Below are 25,690 nucleotides of genomic sequence, written 5' to 3' on the forward strand. Positions count from 1 at the left end.
TAACACTGAAATGTTTCCAATTTCGTCAACTTTTTTTTTGCGATTTCGAACATTGTCGATTTTGAAAACATTGAAGTCGATTAAAATGTTGACGATTTTGGAAATATTTCAATGTTTACGAATATCAAAACATAGAGTTACTGGATATGCATAGAAAATTTCTATCCGTGAAATTGTATTGGTCCCAGCCTGGGTTTTCTCCTGATCTACCAGCTTACGACACGAAAGTGTTACCACTAGGCTACATGGCCCAGAAAAAAATCTACACTGAAAATAACCAATTCTCGAAATCGTGAATTAAATTCACGAATGCGAGAACCACGAAGGAATATATTCACGTTTATGGTGCAAATGCACCATACTCATGAATAAATTCCTTCGTGGTTCTCACATTCGTGAACTTAATTCACGATTACGAGAATTGATTTTTTTTTTTCTGTGTACACTATTTCAGAATCCCAAAGAACGGTTGAATCCTTAAATCGCTTCTCTGTTCACCTCGCAGCACAAACATAAACCATTTCACCAAAAGCACAAATCCACAACACCTCCCTTACCAAAACATTGTTCACCATGTTCAAGCAAAAATATGCATCACTATTCAATATCACGACATCACACGCTGGTTGTGTGTCTGTTTGTGTGATAATGTTTTATATATTTATTCACCTCTCACTACCTCATCCAAAATTTCACCGTCTTCCCTCCGAAAAATCACGCTGAAAATTCAAAACAATGAAAACAAATCAAACACAATACTCCTCCCCACGCAACTAAGCCAAACGAACACACACACACACACCGATAGAGAGAGAGAGAGAGAGAGAGCAAAACAACACCCACCAGCTTGTATGCTTTCTTCAGGACATCCGGAAAATCACACTGCTGCTGCTGCTGCTGCTGCTGCTGCTACGTTCACGTTCACGTTTGGCGCTTTTCCAGCGAATTTTCCGCCGACTTTGGTCGCAAAAAAAGGATTAAAAACCCACCACCAAAGCTGCTGCTCCTTGCTTAAGGTTTCGTACGCGTTTACACACACTCACTCACGCGAAAACACATTTCACATCACACGAATTTTCCTTCGCATGTGTACTTTTTTTTATCTTTATCGTTTTCGTTGAAAAACGGAAGGAGGGAGGGGCAAACTAAACACTATTATTTTTTCTTCACTGTTTTATTGCAGCATAATCCGCTGGCATGAAGAAAAAGAGGAAGACATCCGACAAGGACGTCGACGTTCGTGGGGACGATGAGTGACGATGACACCGACGACGACTAGTCGACGTCGTCGTCGTCCTTTTTTTTTCCTCTCAAACGTGTATGTTTTGATGTGTTTTTGTCTTTTCCTGTTGTCTATCTCACATCTTGCGAAAAAGCACTGTGAAGAGATGATTTTTCCTTCTTCTTCCCACTTGGCACTACCTCACTATATTTTTCCTTATTTTTCCCGACAGGACGACGTCAGCGAAGAATCACACACACACACTTTCACATTCACATCCCGATGGCTCCACCATCTGCCAAAATCGTCCTGTGTGTAGTATTTGTTTTTGTGACGACCGTCGTGTGGATGCTGCGGAAATTCCAAGGACATCCGTCACGTGCGAAGGTCCAAAATTTTCATCACAACATTCCACCCCACGTTCAACTCGGAGAGAAGATTACAGCATCCTTTTTCCGTCCTACGAACGAACGAACGAATATCGATGTAATCGAATTCCTTGCACCTCACGAATCGCGAACGAAAATCACGAGGTTCACAACACACTTCCGAAGGAGCCCTCCTCAAAAAAAAAGGACGAACCGGAACCGAGCGCGAGCGGTGATAAACTGAACCTTGCACCTCACCAGAAGAGGAGGACTGTGCCGCGAGCGATGGTCGACTTGGAAAAGCTTGAGAGGGAGAGCTCTCCGTAACGAGTCCTTGTTTTTATCCACCCTCGTGCAAAGAGAGTCCGGCGAAGGGAGAGAGCGTGAGCAGGGCTGAGTTAGGATAAAGTCGGTGCTCTTTCGGGTGGGAATGTGTGGGGGGGAAACCGGCTGATTTGGTGCTCCAAAACAAGCTGTGAGAAAATGAGATAAATCGTTGTCGGGAAGGTGGAATGGGGTGAAAATCTGCCACAGTGGATGCAGTTGAATTGGCGGACGGCTGGAATTGAGTGTGTCGGGATGAGGGTGGGGGCAGACGGAGAAGGGGGTGTTTTGCTAACCTTACCTCACTTGAGAGGTGAGGGGGGAAGATGAGGAAATATTGGGGAGTGATGGTGAGACGGAAACATGCCTTTGTTGATTTTGTGTGGTTGGGGATGGTATCGGCTAAGGGAAGAATTGAGATGGGAAAATATTTTTCGTGTCATTTTTCAGCATAAGAAGAAAAATTTAGATTATAAAAATAAAAATTTATTTATTTTTAAACATTTTTAAAATATTTTTACCAGAAAATGCCTGAAACTTTAAACCAATACGGTCCACCGAAAAAAACAATGTTCTGTTGCAAATTTGTTTTTTTTTCTTAAAATTAATCATTCATTAAACATATCACAAAAATCTCATTTTGGGCCAAAATGTGTTAAGAACGCCATTTTGTGCAGCTCACAATGCCTCACCTTTTGACCTTCACAGATTCCCAAAATTCGATTTCAATCCTGAGATATTCAACGAAATTCGAAAAAACTCCGTGCGTTTTTGTCACTTAACATATGAAAGTAGTTTCAATTTGGTCGTGCTATCTTGTCACTCCCTGAAATTGATGTAAGTGCGACAACTGGCCAAAGGGATTTCAGGTCAGAACGCGTTTGACGCACGTACAAGCTAGACTACCGTAAACATTTGTAAATATAACTCGGGACTTCAGCAACCTACTTCAACCAAACTCCGAGACAATGCACATAATGGTCAGCCAAACAAAACGTGTTTGTTATTGTTTACATTGCGTGCTCTAGTTTTTGTTTATTCAAGGTCAAACATTAAAACGCGTTTTTCTCGGAACATCGAAATGGTGGGTGCGACAAAATAACACGACGACGTCGAACTATGAGATATTGATGCTGAATGAATATAGAGCTCGCGATTAGCTAGAAAAAGATAGTATTTTGTTGTTAAAAAATCTATAAATCCACAATGTCAAGAAATATTAGCACGTAACCTTATGTGTAGGACAAATTTGCCTAGCGTTGCGTTGCTGTTTCTTAATATAAGTAATTGCACAGTGGTCCAGATCGCAAAATAAAATGGAAAATCTAACTTTTAAAGAATATTTTTGGGATTTTTTTGTCTTCTAGAAAGTTGTTGAGCTTTTCAATCCAATCAACTTTATCGAAGATACCTAAATTTTATCTGCGCCTTCTTCGACCAAATTTATGCAAACCTAAGCAAACCTTCAAAAATCAGTTTTTTGAACGTGGCAATTCAGGGTTGAGTTCTACAAACGAGCACTACAAACGCTGAAAATTTCAGGGGTGTTTTTTTTTATCTCGAGATATCTTCATTTGAAAAAGCCTTATTTTCAAGGGAAAACCTTATGTGACCGCCCTAACGAAATTCAAAAATTGTCAAAATAAAGGTTTTTTTATGTAATTTTGCCAGCTGAACCTGAATCTGCCCTCAGAATTGACCCAAAGTGTCAAAAAATTTATTTTTGATCATATTTTGTGTTTAAATAATAATTGTACATGGAATGGATCTCCTCTTTCATATGCAACCTGGCACATTAAATTTGGCTTGCGCCTGTTCGAGATATTTGAGGTTTAAATTTGCATCTTTTTTGAATTAAAATAGCTACAACTTTTGACCTTTAAGTCCAAATTGACCTGTCAAAAAATAAAAATATTTGTTTTTAGAGCTCTACAAGTGCCTAAAATATCACTATTCTCTAAAACATAACCCAGAATTGCCACGTTTAAAAAACTAATTTTTGAATATTCTTGAAAAGTTCGATTTCGAAAATCACCCTAATAGTAAACCACTCAAATTTCCAACCAAACCAAAAGCTGCCCTTTACCATATGCAACAACTCTTCTGAAGACACCTAAGCTTCAAAACCTCACCATTTTTCGGAAAATCAATTTTTCATTTAATTTTGCGATCTGGACCACTGTGCATTAATGAGAACTGTTCATATTTACGGAATAAATCAATCACATATTTCAATTTTACGGAATAAATCAATCACATATAAAATATCTCATATAAAATCATAGGATGTCAAACTTATTAAAATTCAAATAGAGATATTTTGAACATTGAAAATATGAAGCTCGAAAAAAATACCACAGAACAATCAAAATTTTGAAGATTATCCTATGAATTAAAGACTTATTTATTATTTTGTCAGAAAATGTTCTTTATTCCCTGAAAATTCATATCTTTTCAAAAAATTAAGCTGTGTTGATTTTTTTATGCTTAAAAAATGTTGACTTATACATTATCACAAAAAATATTAAAGAATATTATATTTTTTTCAAAACAAAGCTTGAAAAATATGAATTCAGAAAACGAAATCAAATTGTTTTCATATAAATTTTTCTCACATCTTGATTCTAAATTTGATGATTTCTTGAGTTTCTTTTTTGAAAAGGTCCAATAAACCAAATTCTCAGTTTTGCTTTGAGTGTTATTTAATACCCCTGACTCAAAGCGATTTCAAAAACACCCAAAATGCAAAAACTGGAAATTTGGTGTATTGGACATTAAAAAAAAAAGTTTTAAGCATCATATTATTTAAAAAAAAAATCAGATTTCACTCTGATATTTGCAAGCAAACTGTCTTTATTTTAAATGCTTTTTAATATTCTTTTTTAAACATTTCTCATGCATGGCTTGAGCTTTTGAAGCAAAAATTTTTGAAATGGCATGACTTATTGAAATCGATACAAATGTGTTGAAAAGGAGGAGAATAACAAACACAAAAATTAAGGTCAATGCAAAACAAAAAATGCAAAGTTTGTGCTACTCCTCTATACTTATCTTAAAACTGACTCTCAGTTTTACTCAGTTTTAAGATAAGTATAGAGGAGTGACACAATTAAAAAAAAAATAGACGACCTTAATTTATTGTGTTTTTTTGTATCCTCCTTTTCATCATAATTGTATCGATTTCAGTAAGTCATGCCATTGCAAATATTTTTGTATCAAAAACTCTAGCCATTTCATGAGAAATGTTTAAAAAAGGGATTTATAATGCATTTAAAATGAAGACAGTTTACTTGCAATTGAGCCTACTAAGGGACCTCTGCGATTTCCGCAAATGCGAGATACGATCGCAGCAGAATGATTATTAACCTATTAAAATTTATTTCAAACATGTATACTGTCAAAACCTATTTTAAATCAGTTATTACAGAACATTAATGTTTATCGGTGTCAATTAAACAAAAGGTTATAACTTTATACAAAACATGATTCTTTTTATATTTTTCAAACTGTTTTTAATTTAACCCATCGAGTCACATCCCCATTTACATGACTCGTTACGTGCCCCTAGGACTTATCGTTCCAGTGCCACCAACGTCACAAAGCAGCAAAATCAACTCAAAATATTGTAAAAAAACGGGAAGGGAGGGATAAGAATTCCTCAAGTCTCCGTGAGCCACAAGGACATTGCGGATAAAATTTTGAAGCCCTCGGGGCTCCTCGGCACGGCAAAGGTTGCCAACCTCATAACCTGCCCGTGTGTACGTGTGTGAGTTGAATTGAGTTGAGTTGAGTGCCCTCTTGAAGCGTGTGTGTAATCTGGCAACAAGTGCACCACCACCACTCTCGAAGAATTCTTTTCGAGAACGGGAATGTTGTTGGGCTTATAAACATGAAAATGGGCCTCGCCTAATCGACGAGGGGGGGAATTCTTGAGGAATTTTGAACTTGAACCACTTTCACCGCACTCTCTGAATGACGAGGCTCAAAGTGTATCAATTTCCTCTTCACTCGTCAAACTGACAATCCATTCGAGAGGGAGTTCATTGATTTTCATAGAGGTTACAACCTGCCACTCAATTCTGCACATTCCGGAAATTAGCAGGACATCCTCCCCTCCCCCATCCTCTCGGAGTACTTCACGGACCGTTCTCTAGCTTTTGTTGTGAGTTTGGGGCTGGGGCATAAATTTCAATAAATCCCCCGTCGTAAAGCCCTTCCTTCCAAGCCCGTCGGAAAAGAACCTTCGACAAAAGAGAAGAAGAAGAAAAAAGGTTCGTCTCTTATCAGTGTTGAGCAATCGCTTTCCGGCCCCGGTGACAATAAAATTGAAGTGTTTTTCTTGCTTTTGTTGTTGCTGGTTTGACACACACACACACACACAAACGAAACACACCGGTCCGGAAGTTGAGGGCGAAACGTGAGATTTCCGGCGCTTGATATGACCTTCCTGGGGGAGGGGTGCGGGAAGGGATCAGTGATCAGCACCTTTGCTGTAAAAGAAGAGCTTGGTTATTTTTAGCCGAAATAAGGTGTTACAGTTGATGAGAACGTGATGAACTTGCCGATGAAGGATCAAAGTGGTTTAACCTTGAGTGGTGTGAAGGTGGAATACTTTCACTTTTAACACGGGAGGAAAGATTAGAGGGGGCGGTTTCAATTCTGGCTTTGAGCATTTGAAAGGATCGTTAATCGCTATTTCTGGATGAGATAGTAATTGAAACCCTCAAAATATATTAAATTTTATGGTTCATTGGTAAAAATATCACGATGCCAGAGATGATAATAAATACATATTTTTATACAGTTTTGCTACCAAGAAGCCCTCAATCCATTAAATAAATTTGTATCAAAGAGCTGAGCACAGATAAACAATTGTATTTTTGAAGTGTCACCTAAATAACTTCTAATCTTCAGCCACAATGTCAAAACCTACAGTTTTATACAAAATAAAGCTCAGGAGAAGATAATTTTGTTTAAAAAAAATATATATTGAAAATATTAATTTTAATTTGTCAAAAATATTATTTTTATTTTTTTTAGATATTGAATATTGTCCATGCATTCCTCAAGTCAAAAAGCCATTTTGAATCATAAGTTTGTCCATGCAAGGTACCGTGCAATTGTGCGGGGTGGTTATACAAAATGGACATGGGAATCGAAATTCATAGTCTTGAGAATAGATTGTCTATGGAAAAGTTAAAGATTATGCATAGGTGTTTCAGAAAAAAGTACCATTAACATTCACGATTTTTGTTATGAGACTTGAAATGCCAAAAAATGGCATTCTCAAATACGATTTTATTACATTTCGTTTTTTCTCTTTTTTTAATAATGTTTTTGGAGAAATAAAAATAAAACGATTGACCAAATTTGCAAACAAAAATGCCTAAACCTGAAATCACTTATCACTTCATTAACAAAAACTGATTTTTAATTTTGGATTGCAAGTTGGATTTTGATTTAAAAATGTATTTTAAATTTTATTTTCACGTTATTTTCACTTTTTTTAATTACTGTTTTTTTCAATAAAAGTGAAGCTATTTTGTTCCGTTAATATGTATTAAATAGCAAAAAAACATTTTTTTTTTTTTTTTGAAAACAAAGTTTTACAAAATCACTTTTTTTATTTCAAGACAAATTTCTAAATTTTTAAGCAATGAGTTACAAAAAAAATCAATAAACATCATTACAATAAGGTACTGCCACACATTTTTAGCTTACGTAAATATTTATTTCCGAAAATTCACATAAAGTATAATAAAGTAAGAGACATTAGAGCAATACTCTACCAAAAACGGAAATGGATTTTATTTGTATTTTTTGATTTGGCTCAAACTCTGTGGGGGCCTTCCCTATGACCAAATATGCTATTTTGTGTCATTGGTTCACCCATACAAGTCTCCATACAATTTTGGCAGCTGTCCATACAAAAATGGTATGTAAATATTCAAACAGCTGTAACTTTTGAGTGAATTTTTTGATCAATTTGGTGTCTTCGGCAAAGTTGTAAGGAAGTTGTAGGAGAAAAAAATAGGTACACGGAAAAAAAAATTGAGGATTTTTTAATCAACTTTTTTTTCACTTAAACTCAATTTCCCAAAATACGTATTTTTTGATTTTCGAGATTTTTTTATATGTTTTAGGGGACAAAAATCCGCAACTTTTGAGCCATAGAGAAACATGGTCAAAAAATCTGCCGCCTGGATAAAATCGAAGTTTCATGCAAAAACAAGTTTGACATTATTTTTTAATGCAAAATTGAATTTGCAATCGAAAAGTACTTTACATATTTTTTGATAAAGGGCTCCGTTTTCTAGATATAGCCACCAAAAGTTTGATTTTAGCGAAATATTAGCAGTTTTTCAATTTTTAAAAATAGTGACCATGAGTGAAATATTTGCAGTTTTTCAATTTTTAAAAATAGTGACCATAAGTGACCATTTCTAATTTTTTTTTCAATTTTCGTTTTTCTTTTTCTTAAAGCGGCTCTATCTCAGCAACCAGAGGTCCAATCTTCAATATTTCTTAGACAATTTTATATCAAATTTTCTGAACTTTTCAACAAAAAATATTTTTAGAAATGGGCACTCTAGGTCACTATTTTTTAAATTGAAATACTGCAAATATTTCGCTAAAATCAAACATTCGGTGGCTATATCTTGAAAACGGAGCCCATTATCAAAAAATCCGTAAAGTACTTTTCGATTGCAAATTCAATTTTGCATTAAAAAATAATGTCAAACTTGTTTTTGCATAAAACTTCGATTTTTTCCAAAAATCACAATTTTTTCAAAAATTCATAACTCGGCGGCAGATTTTTTGACCATGTTTCTCTATGGCTCAAAAGTTGCGGATTTTTGTCCTCTAAAACATATAAAAAAATATCTAAAATCAAAAATACATATTTTGGGAAATTGAGTTTTAATGAAAAAAAAGTTGATAAAAAAATCCTCAATTTTTTTTCCGTGTACCTATTTTTTCTCAAAAGTCCTCAACAATACCTACAACTTTGCCGAAGACACCAAATTGATCAGAAAATTCACTCAGAAGTTACAGCTGTTTGAATATTTACATATCATTTTTGTATGGACAGCAGCAAAAAATGTATGGAGACTTGTATGGGTGAACCAAGGACGCAAAATAGCATATTTGGTCATAGGGAAGGCCCCCACAAAGTTTGAGTCAAATCAAAAAATACAAAAAAATAAAAATTGTCGAAATCGGCCGATTTTGTAGAAAGTTGCTCATTATTTAAATAAAAAGCATGAATAAACGTTCCAGAACTTGAATAAATTGCATTAGCTTTTTAAAACAAAACTGCGTAAAGTTTCTAGTTTTCCAAACACCCCAGTTGAACTCATTCGAGTCTCTACCCCATAACCATAACATTCGTGACATTACGATTGTGGTCCGCGCTCACCGCACAACCGTCCAGTCAGAACGGAACTTGTTTCCACCGCGGTAACAGTAACTACCAGAGTGAAAGCACTCCATTCCGTGACAGTTGACAGTTGATGGACCCCACCCAGGCAGTTAAATTGCATTTTCCCCCCAAACCTTCTCCCGCCGCTTTGACGTCGGACCATCCAACCAACCGGAAAACCGACGGAATCCGAGGATAATTACGGTTTGCTTTATTTAATTACTGGCAAATTATTACCTAGTTGCTTTCGAGAGTGTGTGCGAGTGTGCGTGTCTGAACAAATGTTTCCAGACTTTGTAGCTTAGTCCCTAATGAGGAGGTAATCCTTGAAGATATCCTTTATCGGAAGCAACCCCCCACACTAAGAAGGGGGAATTTCGAAATCAGGTAAGCCTGAGATAGTGACCGCAATCAATCATCAAGTTTAGGGTCATTTTGGCTTTAATTTGAACAAATTCCTACATTCGAAAAAAAATACTTTAAAGATGGCAAGTACCACCCTATTCAACTAGCATCTGATCCCTAATGATAATAATCGATGGCAATATGTGCAAAATCAGGCCCCACTCGAGTGTTCTTCGAATTACGCGGATTAACCTTTGACCTGTCCATCAAGCCCACATTGTTCGCACAACCCTCCGGGACTTCGATCCGCTTTTCACCTCCCTTCCGCCCGTTACGGGTCGCGTAACGCTGCCGGTAAACGGCAATTAAATTGGCCGCGGGTCTTGCTATAAATATCGTCGGGGCTGCTTCATGTCTGCCAAGCTGGCAGACTCGACGAAGGTACCCTAAATTTAACCTTTTTCTCTGCGTTGCCGTGTGCCTCAGGTGGAATATTTAATCGCACCGGTTCGCACCTGTAAGGCCACACATTTCAATTTCCCGCGGGAATTTCCGGTGGGGCCGTTTTGGCGAGAAATGGACGGGTGAAGGATGTGAAAAGTGGAAATCCGGGAAAAAAAAGTTGTAGAAACAAGGGTTGCGTGGAAAGTTTAAATTTTGTTTCCCTCTGGGGTCGAGTCTAGGGAGTTGAAGACGCCTGGAAGTTCTAGGCTTTAAAGATAAGATTAAAAATTTTAACGAAAAAATGCGGATCATAGCATTGTGAGGAGTGCTTCTAGCAAATACTTGCTAGAAATTTGCAAAATCTTTCACCAGATTTGTGATTTACACAAAATATTAATTTTATAAAATATCGAACAAATGATCCTATAATTGAAATCAAAATCAACTCTGTCATTTAGTTTTTTTAGTTTTTTCAGTATCCCAAAACAACTCCCCAAAACTTAAAAGTGAGTCTACCCACATAGGCCACATTTTGAACATTTTTTCATGTTTTTTTTTTCAGCATTAACATTTGGAAAATGTTCCAAATATTCTTGAAAAATATTTTTTTCAATGTTTTTTTTTATTTTTTGAATTTCCAATTTTTTAAATGATTTTTATTGCTTTAATGAGAATTTCCAAAATACGTATTAAAAATTTCCAATGCTTTCTATTCGTCTTTGAAATTTATTCTATAAGAAATGATAATTTTAAAAAATATAAAAACTGTTGATTAAAATATTAAAAATAATAGAAAAAAAAATCAGAACATTTATTTTTAATTTGATGATCCTTTCATCGGATGAGACGTTTGGGTCGTTTCGCCAAATGGATATTTTTCAAAAAATTATTTCGGCAAAAAAATATTTTGATTAGTTAATCAGTAGTGGAAATTGAAAAAAAAATCGTGAGATTAGAAGATGATTTTATTAATTTTTGCATTCTTTTCATCATGATCAGTTTTTTGAAAACAATTTCTTTGATTTTTTGCATTCTTCTAAACATTCTTCTTTAAAAATATATTTTATAAAAAATCTGAAGTTTTTTAGAAAAGACCAGTTCTTTAAAAAAAGGATTTTTATTTCAAAACTTCAAAAAAATGTTGCCTTCTTTTAAACATGATCAGTTCTTTGAAAATTCATTGTTTAAAAATATTAATTTTGGTGTGTTTTGAAAAGCTTTAAAAAATGAGTAGCTTAAAAAACATTTTAATTTTTTTTGCATTTTTTTAATATGATAAGTTCATAAAAATATTATTGAAAATGTTTTCTCACTAAAGGTGTTTATTTGAACATGGTTGCTTCTACAATTTAAAAAAAGTAACTTTCATAATTTTCTCTTAGATTTTGTATCTATCAAACATGAGCTATTTCTTGGAATCGAATTCAAAGAGTTTTCAGAAAACAAAATTTTACGATTTTTGATTAGGGTTTTCAATAATGCTCGGCATTTTTTTCAAAATAATTTGAGTTTCAAATAAAACTGCAGACTGCAGTTTTTGCATTCATCCAATAAGATTTTTTTAAATTGTTTTAATGTTTAAAGAGGATTTCTCTGGGGTTTTACAAACATTTTTAGAAAAAAAAAATTTTTATGAAGGGCATCTTAAAATTTGCACATTTGAACTTTAAATAATATGCCAAAAACATATTTCTCAATTTTTTTCCCCGTGATTTTTATAGGCGAAATGTTGTTTATTTTATTAACGTGACTTTGAAATCTTTAATAGACAAAGTGACTCTCGCCAAAATGTAGCAGATCCAACCTGCAAATGCAACATTTTATCAAAAAAATGTTTATAGTCTTCTCTGTCGGCAAATTAAATTTTGTGTTCAAAAAGGCGTTTTTAAATTTGTTTTGACAAGAATTTGATTTTTTAGGCCGTTGCAAATATTTTTTGAAGTTTATGTCCCTCGGCTCTGACCAAAGTCGAGGGGGGGGGGCATAAAAAATTAAAAAATATAAAAATTTAAACTTTGAAAAATATTTGCAACGGCCTTATAACAATTCAAAGAAAAAATGTATCACCAGACTTTATTTTTCACGATCTAAACATTAGCTCATAAGATGCTTTTTTTTTTGTTCCTTTAAATATAAAAAACGATAAAATAGGAATTAAACTTCAAGCAATAAATAGCAAAATTGAGAAATCGGTATAAAAAATCCGGTACTATTTTTTAAAGTTTAAATATAAACTACAACTTTTCGGAAAAACACAAACCAATCAGAAATTTTTTTCTCAAAATACAAATTTTCCTTTTCTAACTTGTCCATTTTGTATGAGCTTTATACGTAAAAAATTAATGATGAAAAATTGCTTCTTTTCACATGGCCATGAACAAATAAAAAAAATAACAACGTGATTTGCAATAACGTTGAGAGACTCTCTTGTCAAATGACGTAGCGTTCTCAAAAATGTCTAATTTGCAAAAATCACATTTTGAATAACCTTGTTGTTTTCGACCAGGAGCTAAAATAAATTTAAACCCAAGAGTTACCTTTTGAAATGGCATAGAACAGTTATTTTTGAAATTTTAATATTTTGAAATCGGTTTGAAAATATATTTAAAAAAAATAAAAAAAAGCATTTTTTTACAAAAGTTTATTATTTTTACATTAAAAATTGAACAAATGGTTTCCTAGATTTCGCAACTTAAACAATAAAAGCTAATAAGGTGACATTGATAAAAACTCAGTTTATTTCATATTAAGGACATTTGAAGGCTTTATCTGAGCAACCAGCAATCCGGTCAACAATGCCACAAAAATAAAATGGTAGAAATTTGTTTCAAAAATTACTTAAAAATGCAAATAATTTGAATACACTCCACTTCAGGGGTGCCAGGTTGCCAGATAAATCTGACATTGCCAGATTTTCTGAGTGCCAATTTGAAAAAAATAATTTTCTATTTCTTCCACACATTATTTTGTTGATGTATTTTGTTTAGTTTTTGAATCTATAGCATGAGCATGAGCATGAGAGATCACCCATGGTTGCCCCTCCATTGCTGAACAGAACCGGAATATCCTTTCAGCACTACTGATTATATTTTTGTTTAGTTTGTGAATCTATATTGAGTGCCAATTTGAAAAAAATAATTTTCTATTTCTTCACACATTATTTTGTTGATGTATTTTGTTTAGTTTGTGAATCTATAATGTATATAGAGTGAAAATACACTGTTTTTGAACACAAAATTGCTTTTTACATTGAGAAAGGTGGCTTGCCAGATTTTTCCCAGATTTTTTGCCAGATTTTTTCTGTTCAGACCTGGTAACCCTGCTCCACTTTATCAAAAATATTCCTGTGCCAGATTTTGCAGCGTCTTAAGTCAAGTGCAAAAAATGCCATTTTGTCACTTTATGAAATAATTTGCAAAATCAAAAAAAAATCCTGCCACAACTTTCTCTCACTGCAGCAGTCAACCTTTAACCTCGACTCAAAACTAAACTCAACTAAATATATGTCAGCAGGGAGTCACCACAAGCAAGCGAAAAAAAAATGAAAAAAAGAAAAAGCAATTAAAACGGCTTTCAAGAAGAACGATAAACTCGTAAACTTGGCTTCAACAGCTCCCCAGCAGGTCCTATAAAGCGAGTGGCTTCCCTAGCAGGTCCTGCTAGCCTAGTTTTCCGTGTCCCTTTTCGTCCAGGTTTACCCAACCCAGTCACCACACAATCTCCTCCCCCTTCCGGTGGAAAATCACTGTTTCAAATCCGTGCGAGCTTTTCTTTTGGGAATGTGTGTGTTTGTGTGTGTGCAAACTTTTAAAGTACGGAAAAAGTACGACTATAATAAAGCAAAATAAAAAAAGAAAAATGGAAAAAACAGGCAACAAAGATTACGTGGGGAACCGTGACAGAATGCGAGGGAGTAGGAAGAGGGGAGGGGACCGTTCCCGGCCAAATCACGTGCCCTGGCCACATAGAGGCAGAGGCCAAATGAGGAACAAACGAGCCGGGCCGGCTTTGATACCGAGGTTAAAAGCAGTAGGAAAGTTTAAATGTCCCCAAGTCACCCACTAGGAATTTTATTCGACTGTGAATGTTGCTTTCGAGGGTAATTTGGTGCTGTGCCGTGATGAGAGTTGAAATTATCGCATTTTTTTGATAAGATTTTTTCCCATTTCTATATGATTGCATGTTTCAAATGCTTTCTTTTCAACTCAACTTAAATCTGTTTAGAAACAATTGCTTTTTTTTGGAATAAAATCAACCAACTTCAAGCAGTCCCCTCAATCAAGGTCATTTGAATTCCTTTGCCAGCATCAACCGAGAAATTCACTTCCTCTCAAGTGGCCATTTCCGAGAGCAAGAGCCTCCAAGATTGCGTAGAATCCAAAAAAAAGGATAATCAGTTTCCTCCAAGCCCCGTCTCCGGCGCAACTGATTTGCTCTTTTCGGATGCAACCAGCACCGCCAACTCCACGGCACGGAAGATCCTCAGTAATCGGAAATGGAAACGATATTACCGTGGTCCTTTCCGGCACCGCTGAAGGAAGCGCAAAAGCAGAGCAAGATTGATAGTCATCGTCGTCTTCGTCGTCATCGTTGGCATCAATTTTTTGTTGTTGCCTGTGTCCTTGGAGCTAAATTTGTACCGGCGAGTGGAGCCGGCAATCAGCATGAGCACGCGGCTCATCGTCCTTCGGCTGAAATGCTCAGGATGACGACGATGCTCTGAATGAGTCACTTCCTGGTTGGTATTTTTACCGTAACCGAAAAGAGGAAGCACAACAGAATGGGAGGAAGAATGGCCTCCCCACTGGTTTTAATTAGTACATCGAGGATGACAACAATACAACGTTATACAATAGTGAATATTGTTTGGGATGATTCAGTACAGCAACAAGTTTTAACTGTAATTTGTTTTAGTTATTTCTAGATTTTTTAATTAAATAATTTGTTTCAGAAGAGGAGAAATTTTATTATTTTTTTATAAAACTCAACTGATCACCTGAGTAATAATTTGAAATTTGGGCTTACCCTCGAGTTGAGCCTTAGATTTTTTTAATGGTGGTTTATGAAAAAAATCTAAATATCGTCAAACAAAATTTAAAAATTTTGTACGATGCAAAGTCTAATTTGCAATTAAAGATGACTTTTCAAATTGCAACTCATAGACATTTCAAGGTGACTTTTTAAAAAAATGTTCAGTTTTGTTCAATTTAATATCAGTTTTGTTCAATTTGAATCATAAGTATCACTGCAAAACATATATTTTCGAAAAGCTTCCAGCAATTTTCCATGTCTATCAACAATAGTAGAATATTGTTTTTTCTAAGTGTCATCTAATCAGCCCGCATTTTTTAACTCACGATATCTCGGATACTGTTGGTTCAAGTCTCAATGTAAAAGAATAATATTTGTGATTTTTTTTTTTTTTTTGCTATTATTAAAACCTGTCTAGACGGCTCAAACGATGGCAAAAAGATTACTTTATTTTGAAATAATTTTTAATGAAATGAACAGAAAATTTCACAAAAGTTTCTTTTCAAAATTGGAAATCGAACCGATAGTATTCATGATATTTCTAGTTGACATTACGGCTTATTAGATTACACCGATAAATACATTTTTTTTTGCAAAAAAAAATAAAAACAAACACCTAAAGCCATTGCAAATATTTATCCTCCCCCCTCCTTCAAAATTCGTCAGAAAAATCCGGGACAAAAAAATATTTTTTTCAAAAAACTTTAAAATGGTATTGAAAATAGAAGTCAAATCAACTGAAAACAATCTAAAATGCATTTTCTGCATTGATAACCATATTTTGCATGTTTGGGCTGGATTATAAGTTTTTTTTATGGAATTCCAAAGCACCGCATCGGATTAGTGCGCTGACCACGCGGACGCGCTGTCTTGTTTTTGCATGCTCATTTTCATTTCTTTTATGTCGCTGTTTGTGTGCATGGGGTGATTGGTTATTATAACTTATTGGACATCATAAGTGCAGTGCTTCAGGGGACGCGCAGTCCTGTTCTTTTCGCGATAATTTTCATCGTAAATGATCGTAAAAATTTATTCCAACTCGCATCGATCGATTTTATGAAGAGTAAAGCGTCATTTATTTACTATTTTTGAAATTTGCTCGCGTTATCTAAATTGTAAAAATATACTGATAAGTCCAGCCCATAGCACTATTGCTCGGCTGGCACGCGTTCGATAAAAAAAACTTTTTAAATGATCAATTATCTATCTTTCCGCAGCCGGCTGCCTAAGATTTAAAATTTTCAACCGATAAACAAAATGCTCATGGTCACATCACTGCCACTCGTGAATCCTGACCTCATACCCATCTACTAACCCCTCAAAACTCATGTGATACTTTGTCGGAGAAGCAGTCGATTGGGCGGTCTCTATCACTCAAGTATCGGACTAACATTCCCATCCACTTCCCCGTGACCCTACCACTGGTCGTGGCCGGCGCCGGTATTGATCAGCATGATAGGGGCCTTTGAAAAGTTGCGAAGCGAGGAAAGATAGCTCCCACTTATCTTCCACGGCTCGTGGATGTAACTTCTGGAGGTCCTGGTCAATAACGTAGTAGCAACTGCGGGTGGGCACCTATGCTATGCTATGCTATGCTGGAATTCCAAAGCACCGCATCGCAAAAAGTTTTGCGAAATAAAAATTTCGTCAATACATAGATATTTTGGAAACTAATGATTTCAAAACAACTGGACAGGTGTTTTAAACACTTTTTTCATTCAAATGTTGAACCATGGCTTGCAAAATTATTTTTTAAACTTTTTAATTCCCGCTACCTCCCTTCCCCCCCCCCCCCTCGAAGATTTCAAAGTAGCTTCACTGCAGTGTATGTGGAAAAACCAAACTTGATATCTGCACAAAACCTGTCCACACTCCTCATACTAAAAAGAGACTTGGCAGAAAACAGTTCTTTATAGGATTTTGTAAATATCCTCGTCAATTTTGAGCTAATTTAAATAATTGTACCTTTATATTAACCCGACAGCCTTAGCTGGTACAAATTTTATTTAAAGTTTTTTTACCCCCCCCCCCTTCAAAGTTGGCTAGAAAAATCAGGGGGCAACACATTTTTTTTCCAAAAACTTCAAAATTTCAATGGAAATTCAAGTGCAATCAGCTGAAATTCATCTAAAATGCATTTGCCTAAATTTAAAATAATTTTAAGCATGTTTCGGGTGATTTAAACAACTTTTGAAAATTTTCGATGTTCAGTATCGCAAAAAATTTTGTTTTGCTATTTTTTATGTTTTCGTCAAATCTTACTTTTTTTAAAACTAATGATTGCAAAACAACTGAACTAGTGTAAAATGCCTTTTAAAACACTTTTCACATTGAAATGTTGAGACTATGACTTGTTATTTTGTTTTTTGTTATTTTTTAGAGAATTTATGAAAGGGGAGGGGACAAATACTAACGAATGAACAATAAATAAATAAATAAAAAATAAAATAAAAATTAAAAAACTAAAAAGTACTAAGAAAATGTTCAATTCTTTTGTTATTAAAAAAAATATAGTTTCGATTTTACTTAAATTCAACACGTTTTGAAAAGATAAATAAGCTGGTTGTCGCTGATCATGGCCGTCCAAGGTCTTCTATGACTGACATGAACTTAACTTCGTGATAACTAGTGATAGTTTCAAGCAAACTCCTTATGTTAAAACATTATTTTTTGTAATTGTTTGCTCTACAACTTTGTAGAACATTATTAGACTCTAAAAATAGAAAAAAAAAACACGAAATTTTAAATGGAACTTTTTGTTATAAATCGGCGATTCCATTTGAAAAGAGCCTAAACTGAAAAAAAAAGTTCTCCGATCGGGCTCAAAACTTTTGTGGGCCAAAATAATTAAACCTGTATTTTTCTTTGTTTGGCCATTAGGGTGCCCTACATCGTGCTGAGGTGGTTTGAAAAATGGCAATCTTCGTATTTTTTCGCAAAAACCACTTTTTTCAAAAAATCATATCTCCGCGTCATCTCATCCGATTTTTGATGTCATATGCTCAAAAGAAAAATGATTAGTTTGGCTATTTGAGAAAACTAGTAAGAACTTTCAAAAAAATAGCTTAACATTTGAAAAAGATGTATGAAAACTTAAAAATTTCGTTTTTGTAAGACGCCACTTTTGGTACTCAAACGATTTTTAAGTAATCGCAGTTTTAGTGAAAAAAAAGTTGATTTTTCCCGTGCTCGTCATTTTCCTGTTTTTGCGCTTGGCGCTTCGAAAAACTCAGTTTTTATTTTCAAAAAAACATATCTCGGAAACGCATGGTTCGAAATTACCAACTTTTTGATACGTTGCACAGTGGGAAAAATCGAGGCAATAAACGAACTTAATTGATGCTGGTCAATTAGAATTTTCAACCAAGACTTTTCTTATGTGAAAAATTCCGAGGAATCGATTGATGATGGTGAGAATCCGCGGAAATTTGCGATTTATCCTATTTTTTGCTGTTTTTATTAGTATTAAATATGTTGCTGAAAAATATTTTAACAAAACTTTTCCTTAAGTGGAAATTCCTAGAAATCGATTGGTGATAGTAAGAACTCGCCTAAAAGGCCAATTTACCCTGTTTTTCTTTTTTTCTTAGTTTCGTATATCTAGCTGAAATGTTCAGTACTTTGACAAACTCTTTCTTAAGTAAAAATTCAAAAGAATCGATTCGGGATAGTGAGAACCATCAAAATGTACCTTTATATAATTTCGATGAAGTAGTGAAGAGAGAAGAAAAAAAAAATGAGTCAACGTTCTGAGCATTTAGCAACATATTTGAAACCAATAAAAACAGTAAACAAATAGAGTAAATCGGCCTAAAACGGGCCTTGCGCAAATTTCCGCGGATTCTCACCACCACCAATCGATTCCTCGAAATTTTTCACATAAAAAAAATTCTTGGTTGAAAGTTTTAATTGCCCGGCATCAATTAAGTCCGTTTTTTGCCTTGATTTTTCCCACTGTGCGTTGTGTGAAATTTTCCGAGAAATCCGATAAAAAAATTTCAGATATAGGCTTTTTGGTCCAGACCCGGTCAAAACGCCATTTTATGTTTTCATACGACTTTTTCAAATGTTAAGTTAGATTTTTGAAAGTTTTTACAGTTTTTCTCACTTAGCCAAACTAATAACCTTTCTTTTGCGTCTATGACATCCAAAATCAGATGAAAAAAGTGGTTTTTGCGAAAAATTACGAAAATGGTCACCCTAATGGCCAAACAAAAAAAATACGGGTCTAATATTTTGGCCAAGGAACCTCCAGAAAAGGTTTGAGCTCGATCGGAGAACTTTTTTTCAGTTTAGGCTCTTTTCAAATGGAATTGCTGAATGTTAAAATGACCATCTGGATTATTACAGATTCGAAAAGTATATTGAATTTTCCGTAAAACGGAATGTCGCAACAAAATGTACAGTCAAGTAACGAAAAATGGTAGTATTTTTGAAACTTTTTTTTCCCGATGAAAAATAAGATTTTTTTGGAATTCTGAGCATGCAATTTTTTTAAAACACGTCTTTTTCGAATGTGAAAAAATGGATGAGGTTTTACCGCCCCTTCATCAAGAGATATCGAAAAATGGAGCTCGGATTTGTGATCACCTTTTCCAATTTTGTGTGAGTTGGCAGAGAATTATCACCCAAACTAAAATTTTCCTTTTCCAATAAATTACTCAACCCCCTGCCAAGCCTCAGTGTAACTCAAACGAAACTCGTTATCGTTTGTCTCCCTGGTCATGGGTCTGCACGCTGGTCGCCAATGATGCGATCCTGGCGGAAAAGTCTCGCAAAGAGCTGACGACGGAAGTTATTTAATCGTGATTTGCGCTTTCATTGTCACTCTTTTCCCCTTGCTGATGACGTCCTTGCTGTCCCATCGTCAGACCGGAAATGTATTCTCAAATTGTCCTCCTCCTGGTGCTGCTCTATTTTTGATGCCAACTAATTGATAGTCAAGCTAGTGGATTCGTCTTCTTTGCTGCTGCTGCTGCTGACACTGCAAACAGCAATTTAATTTTCTCGTCCCTTGGCGAGGATGACGACGCCCTTGAAATCGATTGCTCGGAAAGCCAACCCACGTGGCACTTTGGTGCCGTCGATCGTAAACCGGAGGATTAAGCAATTGAAATGCGTTCGACTTGCGCGCCCGTAAAAAGTTGGAAGCTTTCCAGCGGCAAAAGTTTATCCCTTTGGGACGCCGCCCTGCTGCCACTTGGACAGATCCGGATTAAAGTATTTGTTACAAAGAAGAGAAAAAGAGTATGTGCGTACTAATGCTGTAAAGCGAGTCCTTTTTTTTTTTTGGTTGCGGAAAACTTTCAAGGTTAAGGAGAAAGCTTCCGAGAGTCAGCTTTTCCTTCTTGGGAATAAGCTTACCGCTGCTTCCGACTCCGGTCGGTGGTCGGTGGCTTGTGTTGAAAAACCAACACAAGTTGGCAGCTCAAGTATTACAGGAAAATCTGCTTAAGTAGAATAAACATAAAAATCGTTTTATGATAAATTTCCACTTCGATCGGCCCAGCGGCTATCGATGGTGAAAAGTGCACAGACACGGTGGGTTAAATTGTGACAATATTAACTCAGTAAAAATTCGATGATTTTTGTTTGGAGTAATAAGACCGTTGCAAATATTTAGACAAAATATTCGAAAAACCATTTATTTGAACAAGACAAATCCTACTGTTCCATTTTCTCGCTCCACCACTCTCACCGATCCAAATCGTATGAATCATCGCTATCGGTTTCGGATTTGCGCCAAAACTTTTGCCTTGCCTTCTCTCCTTCGACTCCTGGCGAATCCTTGCCAGCCCAGCCTCGAGGGTTCGGACCAACCAACCGCCCACCCCCAGAACCACCCAAAAACGTCCATAAATCCTCTTTAATGAAAAAAGTACTGACATAAGTCCTTTTTTTTGCATCACCAACACCCCATTTCCCCCGTCAACCCACTCACGGGATGCCCCCCCAGGGTAAAGAGAGGACACACTCTTCACACTCCACTTCCAAGTGGGGTGCCAGCTGCGGATTTTTCTCTCCTCCACGAACCACGAACGAGCGCAGGGCAGCTGCCGGACCATTTTTCAGCTTGTCGATTCTTCGTCCCTCGCCGGTATATTTATTACGGCATTACTCCTACTTAATGTAATGATACACACCAAACACTCTGCCTCTCACTCTCGACACTTCGATTGGAACTTGCGGAAAAGAGGTCACTTCAGGCCGGGTTGTTTGGCTGATTTGAAATTTGCAGCGCAGCATCTCTTTTTGTGGTTGAAAATTGATAAAATATTTAGAAACGGTATTGAAATTTATTGAGACGAATGGAGGCCATTTTGGTGGGGGGAATCTAGGGCAATCAATCACAATTTGGGGCGTTTTTTTTTTCTTCGGGAACGCGTGATCTAGCGTGGGGTGCTGCTCAAATCTACAGGCGGTTGATTTAGGAAGTGTCATTCTCGAACGAGAGGGGAAACTAGAAGTTATGGTTGTTGAAAATGTAGGGAGCTAAAATGAAGACGTTTATCAAGTGCCTGTACTACAAAGTGCTCTTAACATTTTGAAAAAAATATTTCAAATTAAAAACAAGAACCAGAGTTAGGTCAAACTTGTCAATTAAAACAATTTAAAAAAATGATTACATCTAAGTGCTTTTGATTAAAATCTGCTCTAAAAAATAATTATATAATTAGGCCATTGAAACGTGAATCGGATTCTATTCAAAAACAAGTAGAAAACAAAAATAATGCTTATTTAATTGAAAAATAATTTAAATTTTATTGCAACGTATAGAAAATCCATCACGAAAAATCCCAAGACAGAAATCTCGTGATTTTTCCAATTCGGAATTTTTCTTATTTTGTCCCGGTTTTCCTGGATTTTAAAAACTATAAATGTTTTTTTTTCTTATTATATTCTTTAAATTTTTGTATGGAGATGATGGTACAGTTGGAAACATTTTTTTTAGAAATTCACTGGAAAGTATTCAAAAAAATTAAGAGCAATGGAAGTTTCACTAGTAACATTTTGGTAAAAAAAATTGCATTGACTTTATTAAAAAATATCATGTTAATATATTTATTTGTTAATTTTTGTTTCTAAATATTCAAGATCGTAGATGTAAAACATGTTATTCTTTACTTATATAATTATATGCTTATATTAAAATAAATCCATCAAAAATTTACGTTAAATTAATGTGTATTTGAGTAGAGAATAGTGCTGAAATTTAAAAAAATAAAATTATTCAATTTTATTGAAAAATGTTGACATAAATAACACTGATCTCTTAAGTCAGTACATCAGTTACTAACCGTATGTTTTCTAATGTTTTTAGATAAATTATATCCTATCCAATGAAATATTCTCAAATCATCAAAAGGGTGGAATATATTTTAAAAATTTTGAGTCTCTTGATATAATGAAAACGCAGCTTTCAAAAATTTAATAAAAGTCTATAAGGCCTATGCAAATATTTTTGACCCTCAGCCTTAACTGGGGTCGAGAAGGGATAGATCAATTGTTTTCAAAAAATGAAAGATTTGACAAAAAAAAATGCGAAAAAAAAACTTTTTGCGGTAATAACCATCGAAAATTTTCAAAAATTTTAAAAAAATCATATCAACCCAAATATGCTAAAAGTTATTCTAAACGCAAGGGAATATTTATTTTACATTTCAAATTGATTTCAGATGATGGCATCAAATTTCGATCAAAACTTTGAAGGGGGGGAAACAAAAACTTTAAATAAAATTTGTACCAGCCTGAATTCTATTTAGCAAATTTTTGGCAGCAGCATACTTCAAATCATTTCTTCATTTTTTTTTAACACTTTACTTCAGAATTGTAAAAATATAGCTATCAAAAATCCCAGTTTCAGATTTTTATTACTTTTTTGAATTTTCCCGGGATCCCGGTATTTTTAAAATTATTTTCCCGTTTCCCGAGAAAATTGGTGCTCTTAAAATGAATAATCGAGTTGCAATCGAAAAAAAATCATACAGAAATCGTGATAAATTGCGCCGTTTTGAAGGTTTTTCAAAATAGTGTCCATAAACCAATTGAATTTTTTTCGAAAAATTCTGAAAATGTCCTTAAGATTTGTCTAAGCGCATTGAAGATTGGTCCTCTGGTTGCCGAGAACAGTGAATAAGAGAATAAATCAGGCATATTGAAGTTTTCTAAATGTCAATAAAACAGCCCCCAATTTTTGAAGCGTAAGCTGTTTTCCGATTTTTTTGAAAGTAGTGGCCAGTTCGACAAAAAAAAGTCTTGAAAAGAGATTTTTTATCAAAATTTCTGTATTTTTTTAAATTTAGATCTTAAGTTAAGAACATTAGTAAACTTATCATTAAATAAATAACCCGGCTGCAATTTTTTCTCGTATTTCTCTATGGCCCAAAAGTTGCAGATTTTCGTACCCTAAAGCATGCAAAAAAACTGATATTGGAATATTGTGTTTTTTTTCTTTGTAAAAAAAAAATCTACAACTATGAAGAAGACACCAAATCAATTTAAAAAACATTTAAAACACTCGGATTTTCGAAAATTTAAACTTCCAAAAAGATTAAGTCAAATGAAAAAAAAATAATATAAATTTTTAACTCAACTATTTTTTGCTTTCATAAATCAAGAAGCATTTAGAAATTATTGATTTTTTTAATGTTTATGATATGATGATTTGAGATAATCTTTTTGCACATTTGTCTAATTACAAGCTTTTATTTCATGTTTATTGTCCAGGTCTTAGGCCAACGCAAATATATTTCAAAATTTTTGTCCCTCAGATCTGGACGGTGTGGATTAGGGGTAAAAATTAAAAAATATATATAAAAATGATAACAAAAAACCAAATTTTCAACATTTGACTCCAAAAATGTGCTTTAAAATGCTATTTACACTAGTTTTATTGATTTGGAACATTCGCTTTAAAAATAAAACGAATATAAAACTTTACAATTTTTTTTCAAAAATTCAAAACATTTTTTAGTAAATTCAAACATGCTAAAATTATTGTAAGCAAAGGGGAATGCATTTTTAATTGATTTCAGCAGATTTCACTAAAATTTCCATTGAAATTTTGGAGGGAGGGCCATAACCCCCTCCCCTCCTGTGACAAAACTTTGAAAAATATTTGTACTAGCCTTATTTTTTTCTGAGAACTTATCCTCCAAATATTGTTTTATCTAAATGTCGTTTTTTGGCATGCATTTTTTAATTCAGTAAATGGACGTAATCTTGGAGAAAACAGCCCATTTTTTGGCATAGTTTGTTTTTTTTTTTATTTTATTTAGGCTGGTACAAATATTTTAAAAGTTTTGTCACCCCCTTCAAAATTGGCCCGAAAAATCAGGGGGCAAAAAAATATTTTTACAATAAACTTCAAAATTTCAATGAAAATTCAAGTGCAACCAGCTGAAATCAAATTAAAATACATTCTCCTGCGTTTAAAATCATTTTTAGCATGTTTGGGTTTATTAAAAAATCTTAAGATTTTTAGAAAATTTTCGATGCAAATTTTTTTTTCGATAAAATTTTTGTTTTTGTCAGATCTTAGATTTTTTGAAAACTAATGATTGCAAAACAACTGAACTAGTGTAAAATGCATTTTAAATCACTTTTTCCGTTTAAATTTGAAGACTATGGCTTGTTATTTAAATTTTTATATATTTTTATTTTTTTGCCCCCCCCCTTGACCTCGGCCAGGGCCGAGGGACAAAAACTTTTTTAAATATTTGCATCGAAAAAAAAACGAAACTATTGGCACTACGCCCCCCGGGGCATGGCCTTCCTCTAACGTGGGATTTCTGCTCCAGCGCCTCTGACGAGACAGGAGAAACCGGGACCGACGTTTTACTTCACCATCCGATAGAAGCTCAGTGGATAAGGCGGGAATCGAACCCGCGTCTCATAGCATCATCGGGATCGGCAGCCGAAGCCGCTACCCCTGCGCCACGAGACCCATCGGCCTGCATCGGCCTTAACTGAATCAATTATTGATTATTTTTTTTTTTAGTTCAAGATCATTACACTTAGCTGAATCAAAATCTTGTAAAAATGTTGTTGTTAGAACTTGCAAAATAATTGAGAGTTGAAATTGTGGAATTACATTTGTATTTAACTTTTCACTTTCTATAAACTTGCCAGCATTTTTTTAAACCATGCTGAGTATGCTGTTAGAACTCTACCTTTCCTCCCAGGTTCTAAGCTCCCCTTTTTTCGGGAAAGGCCAATCCTCTAACAATACACTACATTAAAAGCCACCTTCGGCAGTTTTCTCCGCTTCAGCCAACAACAACGTCAACAAAACACCTGATTGTGTATACCCTTTTAGTACACATCTGTACGTTTTCCCTGAAGTTCGAGCTGCGAGGAGAAGAAAGCCCTCTCCCCTGTTCAAGGCGACGACGACCATTCTCCACCGTTCGGTTGGTGGTTGAAATCTATTGCTGTAAATCCGAAATAAATGGCTCCTGAGAAAGAATTTATTTCTTGGAAGAAAGTGCACCTTCTCGAAAGGAGAAGGAGAGAGAAAAGAAAGAGTGAATC

At 34.8% G+C, this 25,690-nt stretch overlaps 1 protein-coding gene across 4 annotated transcripts in view; it reads right to left on the reverse strand.

The window, feature by feature from the left end:
• The window catches only part of LOC6051685, a 505,391-nt gene that overhangs the window by 121,244 nt on the left and 358,457 nt on the right, over window positions 1-25,690 (reverse strand). For 2 of the 4 annotated variants that reach the window (XM_038251265.1, XM_038251262.1), the window contains exon 1: window positions 844-1,817. The exons of the other annotated variants lie outside the window; for them this stretch is intronic. The gene's annotated coding sequence lies outside the window, so the exon portion shown is untranslated. Of the gene's footprint in view, window positions 1-843; window positions 1,818-25,690 lie in introns of those variants that run through there. 4 annotated transcript variants of the gene reach the window in all.

The sequence above is a fragment of the Culex quinquefasciatus genome, chromosome 2, assembly GCF_015732765.1.
Source record: "Culex quinquefasciatus strain JHB chromosome 2, VPISU_Cqui_1.0_pri_paternal, whole genome shotgun sequence".
NCBI lineage: Eukaryota > Metazoa > Arthropoda > Insecta > Diptera > Culicidae > Culex > Culex quinquefasciatus.